The sequence below is a fragment of the Danaus plexippus genome, chromosome 2, assembly GCF_018135715.1.
Source record: "Danaus plexippus chromosome 2, MEX_DaPlex, whole genome shotgun sequence".
In the NCBI taxonomy this organism is placed as follows: domain Eukaryota; kingdom Metazoa; phylum Arthropoda; class Insecta; order Lepidoptera; family Nymphalidae; genus Danaus; species Danaus plexippus.
This window is the reverse complement of record NC_083537.1, coordinates 9,125,460-9,135,645: the sequence shown is the minus strand read 5'-3', so window position 1 is coordinate 9,135,645 and position 10,186 is coordinate 9,125,460.

Below are 10,186 nucleotides of genomic sequence, written 5' to 3'. Positions count from 1 at the left end.
CGATTGCTGTTAGCTTTGACATCGTCACTGGGAAGAGTAGGTGGTCCAAGGGGTCTACGCTTGTAAGTTGTAATACGGGTTTGATGTGCCCGGGGTTGGGGAGATGTACTCCAGTCTTAAGAGCGTCGCTATGAGCATATTCAGGTATGGTGATACCAAATTTCAACGAAATCCATCGTAAAGTTTTTGCCTGAAGCGTGAACAAACATGCAGACAGAAAATATTCTTTTGTAAAACTAATCACTTGGTATCTATCAATCACTTATTATAATCTCATTAAAAGTTTCAGAATACATTCAATGTACAGACACCGGTTATTTACACTTTATTTGGAAGTTATTACATTGCGAAACATACATACATATATTACTGAACATCGCCGGGCCAGCACAGTTGTATAGTTAAAATATTATATATCGAGTGACGCTGCTGACTGCGCAGAACGAGCAACTGGTCGTGTGAACTAGCACATATATTATACCAATAATACCACACACGATATGTGATGCCATGACTATCCTAACATCGTGGTTATCCTGTACTCTTAGATGCAGGTTAGAAGGTTATAACTTTTACTTATTATATCTAATAATTTCGTAGTTTAATAAGAAACCTCTGTCCGGCCGTGTACCACACCCTACATAACCAGTGGTATCACCAAAAAAAAAACTCAGAATTCAGATTATAGATTCTCATAATCTATATGATATTATCACAGTTAAGTTATTACAGCTGTTACCATGACAACATCAACTAGCAGCTGTCTTAGTGAAACAGACAGTTAAATTTTTTTATAAAAATTGCAGTTTTGATACAAATACTTTCATATTAGTTCAGTGAAAAGCCGTTGATTTCATTTTACAAACAGACAATTCAATTCTCGTTACATCCGTGGATGCCTTGAGTGAATGCTGCGTTAATTATGTTCATTACTTAATTGGTTTTAAGTATACATTATTGACGATGGTCTAACTGTCTTGAGGGATTGGATATTTTATCATAATTTATCATGCAACGCAACTGGAGTGTACTGTCTCCACAGCTTGAAGGTCTCAAGATATGCCAATTGGAAAATTTTTACCCAAATCTATTTCCCCAGACGAGAACGCGATATTTTCAAATTGAAAAATGAGACTAATATGTGCAAGTAAAAGGCACTAAAATTACTAATATTAAATTACAATTATTTAAGAGATACTAAGATGATTATAGCTTATTAGGGCTGCAATTACTCCCATTAAGTCATTTATCCAGCGCACTACATGTGGGAGAAGCCGCTGCTACGCTACACTGACGTCAAATCCCATTACTTGTACAAACCTGTGACATAGGCTTTCGACAACGCATTATATACGTTATGTTAAGCAGAGCAAGGTATATGACTCCAAATATAGAAAGAGATTATTGGTGTACACAGGATTGACGTACGGTTTGTTCACGTGATGTGAGCACGTGACGCTTACACCAAAATATGACTTTAAATGCCCTCTTATCGATTTAAATGAAATTAAATAAAACCCGCTTGGACACGTGACGATGTCAACATCGAGATAGCCAAGGTAAAGGTTTCTAAATGTTAGGCTCTAATTATTTCATCCCTTATATTAACTTTGATTATTAATTATCTTGATTTAGGGGAGGTTTTATTTTTTTTGTCGTTAATTAGGTTATGTGATTTATTCTTGCAATAATTAATTAATAAACTAAAAATCTGTATTACAGATTATTTTGGAGCATTCCTATTTGTATAACAGTTATAGTTAAAATACAAAAGTGTTTTAGTTATTTTAAGACTTCTAATAAACACTAAGTACCTACTATTAGTACAACACCGTTGTAACAATTTCACCGTTTTGATGATTAATAAAAAGAGTGATATTTAAAAGGATTTTATATCATATTTTCAATTTATTTATTTGCACACATCATACAAATGTTGTGCAAAGAACAAGCTTCATGCTGAGATGCACTGTCTAGCCGCTAACCTCAGGCATGTAGAAGGAAAGAGATATAGGGCCCAATAAAAAAAAAGATACAAATATAACAAAAACGAAGAGTTAAAAAAAGGCATGTAGAATACATGTAAATAAAAATCAATAATTCTAAGACTAGATTAAATTACTCAAAACAAAGGGAGGGTGATAAAGATTACGTTTCATATTTCTTTAAAATATCCCGGTTTACTTGATATTTGGAAGCAAATCACGACGGATCCTTACTGACACACTCTAATAAATCAAGCTAGCTCCGTATAGCTGTCACAATAAACGAGTCACATAGAAAAACTAAAGAGGACTTTGAAATTACTCGAAATAAATCACTCGAAGAACGAAGCAGTCGGTCATGAGATACAAAATAAAAAATGGTGATCTATATTGTAAATATTAAGGATGAAACAGAATTCAATAAGGTAAGTAAAAGAAAGTATTCTAAGAATTCTACGATCACGTATGGATAATCATTTGGCGTGTGTAACAGGAGCTGTGGTCAAATTCAAGGAAGTCCGAAAATAAATCAAAGGCATTCGGATCTAAAAGGTATACTTTGTTAAGTTTCGGAAATATATAGCCATAATCAACAATAAATATTTGTAATAAGTTGGCTACGTATACTTTACGTCTAACAGAAATAAAAGTTTTTCGAACTTAGGTACAAGGATGAGCGTGGAGATAAGTTTCCGGGGCACCTCCTTTAAATTAATATTCCAGTTGAGAACTGTCTAAATGAACACCTACGTTTTTGACACGTGAATTAAGTACAGTTAAACATTTGTTTTTTAAATCATGCTCAGTAAATAATCTTAATAAATTTAGCTTTAGCTTTTTTTTTATTTAGCAGTGCTCATGATTAACATCCGAGATTTAATCGCAACAATACCGTAGTTGTTAGACCAGGTTCAGATACTGTTTAGGGTTGAAGTCATTGATCCTATTGCTTGGTTGATCGACATCACGTCAGTTATCAGTCGCAAGTGACCGGCCTACAGATGGTGGGGACTATTTATAGCATAGTTGTAATTGAGCTAATAAAAAAATATAGAGGATATACTATGCGGCCTGGGGAAGAGCAGAAACTACTTCGCACCTATGGTCGCACTAATGGTCACTCACATCATCAGTGCGAACAGCCGATGTGTGTGTTTCTGAGGATAAGAAGTGACCGAAAGAAGGGACCTGTTAGAAGACACCGAAACATCATGCTGGAGAGCGTCAGGGAGAGTTTTTGATCAACGGCATTCAAAGTATTAGTAAAGTCAAACAAAACAAGGATGGTTACCTGCTGGTGGTCAATACTTTTGTCTGATATCCTCGGTAACATTCAATGGAGTGCAACTGGGCTACGCCAACGCAACGATAATTTTTTTCAACGGAGCAAGAAGATTACTTACATTGAGAAATACTTTCAATTATTTATTCTATTTACGGCATCCAAGAATTTATACACTTAAATCGAAGTATATAACAGCGGTTTCTACGCAACCGATTTAATCTATTTCTGAGGTTCAATCCGTGTATGACGACTACCTCTACTTATATTTATTATTTAAAATTACTGCTTGGTTTAAAAACTCATACATTAAAGCTAACCGTCTCTATTCTTTTAAATATTGTAATTATGTGGCTTAATAAATGTTCCGCTTGCAAGAGGACTACGAGCTTCATTTCAGTAATTTGCATATTTTGACCCATTTTCATTAAGAATGAAGTTATTCAAGAGCCTTTATAAAATTATAGATAAGTAAGAAAATTTAATTTAGTACCATTTCGTAAGGTGTCCTCCTAAATGATGTCGTAGAACATTTTAATACAATTAATACCTTCAAGGAGTTGTGTTACAAGTTGTCGGTTAATATCTATTTTTAAATGAAGCTAAGGTTTTCAGATACTGATCATTATCACAGCAACTACGATCATGGGCTGCTGCAAAGGAACCGTGACGTCGGTATAATGTAGTAATTAAATAATAAAAAAACGCCTCGTATCCGAAACACTTAGATTGATTTTAATGAGTACACGCGAAGTCTTAGATATCAATATGTTCTTTTGACTGTCACTTATATTTATATATAAGAGAAGTACATGATACTGATGCTTAGTTTATTTTTTTTTTTTGATATATTGACAAAGTTTCCGACAAAGGAGACACGAATCACTGAACACGCAGTGCTTGGAAAGTTGAAAAGACTTTGTATTGAATAAAAATATCGTAATTTTTAGAAAGGCCAGATTAATAAGAAATACAATTAAATAAAATAACAAAAAATATATTTTATCTATACGGTAATTATTTCGTGTCGGAACGACTTTAGATCTCCATCATTTATTTTTAGGTTTTTTTTTAAATATTTTTACTGCCTTGAAAATCTAAACTGGTTTGTAATTTTCTATCATATTTTGTTTAGTGATTATTACTTAGAACAAGCACGAAAACCTAAAGTTGAGTGTTTCCGAATTCACGTCAGTCGTTTATCTACAAACTATAGATCAGTGTTAATGAAAAATAGTCCTTCAAATGAAACTAGTATTATTCGGATTTACTACGCGGATTTTATTATTTAAAAACTACATAATCCCGACGTTTCGGTTACTTTGCAGCAACCGTGATCACGGGCAGACGAGATGTGAATGTCTGTCAGTTGGTCCTTGTTATTTATCATCTACCGCCATCGATTTCTTAATTTTCTGGCGTACCGCTCTGGATGCCGGCAGAATGCGCTCACGGTGTCTTGAGGTCCTGCGGTGTGGTTTCGGACATGGGATTTTATATTTTTAAGAACGGGGTCCCAGGTGTTTGATAGATTCCAGCCATCTTCTCTATTGAAATTGGGATGTTTTTTAATTTCAATAGCGTCGCGAATTAATCTCGGTATATACTTGTCTTCCCGAGCGAGGATTTGAGGTTTATCAAAACGAATGTAGTGGCCTGGTTTGTCCATTGTGTGTTCACACACTGCTGACTTCGACGCGCGCCTGTTTTTGATGTCTGAGATGTGTTCCTTAACCCTTGTACCGATGCTCCTCTTCGTCTGTCCAATGTATGACATTTATGACATTTTAAATAATAAAATCCGCGTAGGAAATCCGAATAATACTAGTTTCATTTAAATGAATACTCGCGAAAATCTTAGATCTCATTATAGTCCTTCAATACCATAAATAAAGTATTTATTATAAAAGAAAAAGTCTTTCCCATTATGCTCTATTTCGTTATTATCATAATTAGTTTTAAACTAAATAATAAAATTTTTCTTTTTCATTTAAAATATTTTTATTAAAATAAAATGTAATGAATATCTAATAAAAAAAAAGTAGGGCCGCCTCAGACATAATAAGCGTGATTTGAAGCCCAATAATTTAAAATGGTCTATATTTTACTGTGATTCTTATTTGCTGATGGTTTCCTTATCTCAGTTTCTAGTTACTGGTACAGTGTCTATCACCCGCTTACGTCTCCCACCATGATGCTCACGAGAAGTTTGTCTCGTTAGGTTGTATGCAAATCAATTCAATTTTCTCTTTCAATAAACTACGGAAATACTATAATGATCATTGCGAAGATTCATGAATGAAAACTATTATATCAATTGATATATAAAAAATAAAATTCTTATTACAGACAAACGGACAATTCATGTTGCAGAGTTCAAGATCCATTCAAAGATTAATATTTCCTTATTACTTAATATATGTATTATCTTTATTGATTTTCATTGATTTAATTTCCAAAAGGTTGTAAAGTTAGTGAAGGAGTCTATAATATGTGCTCTTAATTCGCAGGCTGTTCTCATTGTGGAGTTCTTTAAAAATAATATTATAGCCACAGAAGCAAGCTTCATATTTAATATGAGTTGATGAAAGTTCGGAATAAAATATAAACTGTAAATAAAAAAAGCAGGAATCAGGATATTCCCGGCGGATGGACTCGAACAGACGTTGTTATAAAAGATTGCACCGCGTTGCGATTACGTGCTTCATTATGACAATTGTGTTTCAACATAATTGATATTGCTTTTTTACTTTGAACAACGAATACATTTAGAAAAATATTATTGAGATCATCCCGACTGATATTAGACCTTCCATGCTGGAATATACATGTTGTTTTACTTTGATGTCGTCAGTTGGCTGTATTTTGTATTGAAATCGCCCCTGCCCCGCCCGCTAGCCACCCTTGTACTAACCGACCCAGTACCATCTCGGCTTTCTCGAACTGCACTCGTTTTGGGACGCATTATTAGTACCTCAAAGTAATTAAATGTCAGTGAATGAACTAAATTTATAATACAATCACTGATCTTTCGTAAGCAGTGATAATTTTTTTTTAAGTTTTAAAGGACTGCAAAACTTTAAGTTTTAATATTTAATTTTAAACAATTTAAAGATACTTCCCTCCAAGCAACAAGTGAGCGATAACAAACGGGACATGATACTTTACGACGTAAGTATACTCATTACTCCTTAATGAAAGAAATTTCGGCAATAATTTACGTGAAAAAACTAATAAATTTAAACATACGACTGTCAAGAAAAACAACTTCTCACAAGTCAAATTTAATGTTGAAAATTGTCTAAGCGTAAATTTAGTAACGAATCGTATACTTCAATGGAATGTCAGTTACTGAAATAACGAAAGTATTTCAAAATTAGTTCCTCAATATCTTCTAAAAATAAACGTGTTTATATTGTACGGTATATATAATATTGTTTTATTTACTAATAAGAAGGAGGTTCAATATGTTACTACATTGTTTCTTTATCGCCTAGAAACAGGTAATATTCATAAAAATTTATGAAATTCTCAGTTTCATAGCGGACAGTTCCAATTGAGATGATGCGTAGGTGTCACTTTATTACTTGTTCCAATGTAAAAACCTGTTATTGGTGTGACATTATATTATATATTTATACATAGGTCTGTATCTTTATATCCAGTTTATGTACATACATTCTCATGTTTAAAGATCTATACATAAACTGAAACATCCACTATTATGTACTGGCTTATTACAAATGAGTCTTTGAAATCAGTGGTAAAACTCATTGTTAATTACCAATAAGTGCCTTGAACGTAACCTACTTAGTACCGCGGGTATTTACAGGGCTTCACTACTATCAACGTAAGGTCAAGAACGCTAACGTGAATATCTTGTAATGGTCTCTGTGGACTCAAAGCCTCGGGCCTCAGAGTTTTAAAGCTTAGATTTCACGTCCGTTTATTGACGAAATTGAAAACGAAAGTGAATTTTCAAAAACAGGGGAATGAATCGAAATAAACATCTTAATTTTGAACAATCTGTCTAAATATCAAATATATACCAAGAGAATTGAGACAAATTTTAGGGACTTTCGTTTCGGATCAGTTGCTTAAAGATATTTCTCCTTCATATCTAACTTATTCATTCGATGTTAGTCACATTTAAGTGGGACTAATGTCACAAACTCAATTTAAAAAAACCGTCCCTAAACGTAAACATTCATTAAAATATACAGGGTATTGAGAATTTTCGCATTTCTAAGGTTTTTTTAATAGAATTTGCGTTTTTATTTTCAATTTTTCACAATCTGTTATTTGATATCCTTTCAACTACGGTTTCAATGCGACTCGGGGCCATTGCAATTGTTTTTTCTATTGTATTGAACCAATTTAAAGCTACTTCTAATAATAAACAGTAATGGAGCTTTTGCTTCGTCTATTTTGCAATAAAGTTGATTGAGAATTCTTTGTTTTTTTTTTTAATTCTTATAGTTAAAATAACAAACCTCCTTTGATTTTCAAATATACACATCAACGATTTCTAGGGATATTACATTAAGACTTCTTAATTTAAAAACTATTTACCGTATAAAAAAGGTTGTATATTAAATATTTTTTTCTCCATCACTTCTTTCCAAATTAAAAAAACTCATTTTGAAACAAAAGAATGTCGATTATTGAATTGGGCCGTCGAAAAGTTAGATCATGTTACAATAAAACAGTAAGTTCTGAAAAATTAAAAGTGATGACACATTTTCTTCTTTTTTCAATTTTCCTAATATCAACGTGTGTTACATTTATTGTTATGTCACTTCGACATTTGACAAGGGAAGAGCAGATTAGAGCTGTAGGCATGTTGGAAGCGGGGGCTGAACAAAGCTTTGCGGCGTGGCAATCGCGGACGGAGACTCTTGTGGGCTCGAGAACATTTCGCATGAAGTGACGAGCAATTGTCCATGGTGCTTTTTTCTGATGAGCCTCGGTTTGGATTTCATCCGGATTCACGAAGATTAAGGGTTGGCGAGTTCCTGGTAGACGAAACCGTATCCAGCATCCACAAGAAGTACATCCATATCAAGGCGGCACTATAATGCTATGGGCTGGTATTAGTATCGGTGCGCAAACCGATCTCATTTGGATAAGATGGAACATGAATGCACTGCAATACCGCAATGAGGTAGCGGAACCTGTGATTATCCCACACAGGGTACAAATGGGTCAGGAGTTCCAACTCATGCCCGATAATGCCCGTGCCCATACGGTGGAGCTGGTATCAACTGTGCTTAGGGAACATGACATCAGGGTTATGGACTGGCTTTCTCAGTCCCCCGACATGAATTCCATTGAACACGCATGGGACATGTTACAACGAAGAGCTATGGTAAATTTTTCTCGTAATTTGATAACTGAAGAAAACTTTTCCTGCACTTGAAAAGAACATGGGACCTGATACCACAGCTCCACTTGGATAACTCAATTTTGGGCATGACTAACCGTTGCCGAACTCTAATTAATGGTAGGGGAGGAAATACTGATTATCAACTTTAATTAAATGCCTTTTTGTGTTATTTTATGTCTTTCATTTTCTACATAAAATCCATTATGTACAAAGTAAAAATTACATCCAAAAATAAAATCACAAAAAATAAATTAACAATCTTTGAAGCATCTCTTTTTATGTATTGCAAATATAAACCATAATATAAACTGCAATTTCATATATAATTGTTTGAACAAAATATATACAGAATTTAGTATAATAAGGTAAAAATTAAATATCCCTAGGCAATATTGATGTGTGTATTTGTGTTTCACTTCAAAGCTGTATAGATATAAATATGAAAATGTTATGAATAATTTGATGTCTGCATATTTAAATTTATCTCTCCACCTAGCTATCAGTTAGTCCTGACTTCGTCTGCATATTCCAAAGTTGTTGGTTGTGTTTACAGTTATGTTTGTTGACAGCCACATTAGCCACGTCAAAGTTTTGTTAAATTGACAAGCAGACAGGTACCTGAGATTGATACAGTAAAGTACAGAAATAATATATACGTTATTATAAACATATGCTACACACACACATATATATATAGAGAATTTACATAAAACTTATTGGAAACACACAAGCATGCACACACTGAAGTTATCATAATTGCCATTTAAAGCAACTTAAACAGTCTAATATTATCTAATATATAAAATAGAATATAATCACCTCTCACAGAACATACTCATACGCTGATACATGTATATTTCTAGAGCGCTACGTATTCTGTACAGACACAAACTTAATATATCGTACCTAAACATATTTAAGGTCATTCCATTTGAACTTTAGTTCCAGCCTCAAGCGAAACCCTCGCATCAAACACAACACACTCGTGGTATTTCGACCTCTGTTGGATATTAACATTATTATACGTATCAAAAGTTTCACAGACACTAACATTAGACCGCGTTATAAAAGGTGTCGTGTCTCAGGGGTCTTCTAATGACGGACGGGACTCCGGATCGTCTGGAAGTAAAGACCAAATGTCACGTGTCAGTTGGTTATGTAAAATTCGTTCGGGAGGCTGTGTCGAGCTAGTGACGTCACTCGGCGTCCATCCTTACATAACTATAAGTACAATACCGTTATAAGTGTGTATATATGAGAATTTTATAATATCTACACACAAGGAATAAGTTATAAGCGAACAGATAGTTTATTTACATTTGAAATAAACAGCAAACATCATCGCCGATAACAATTATTTAATATTCTTAAAATATATATATTTGTAATTGAAAAAATAATAAAAGCGTTCACAGCCTTCTTCGTCTGTAGTATAAATAAATTTATAACCTTCGAAACATATTTAGCTCATTTTAAGACGAGCAAAGCCCCCGGAATCAGCTAGTTATGAGTATAAAAGTTACATTCCAAATC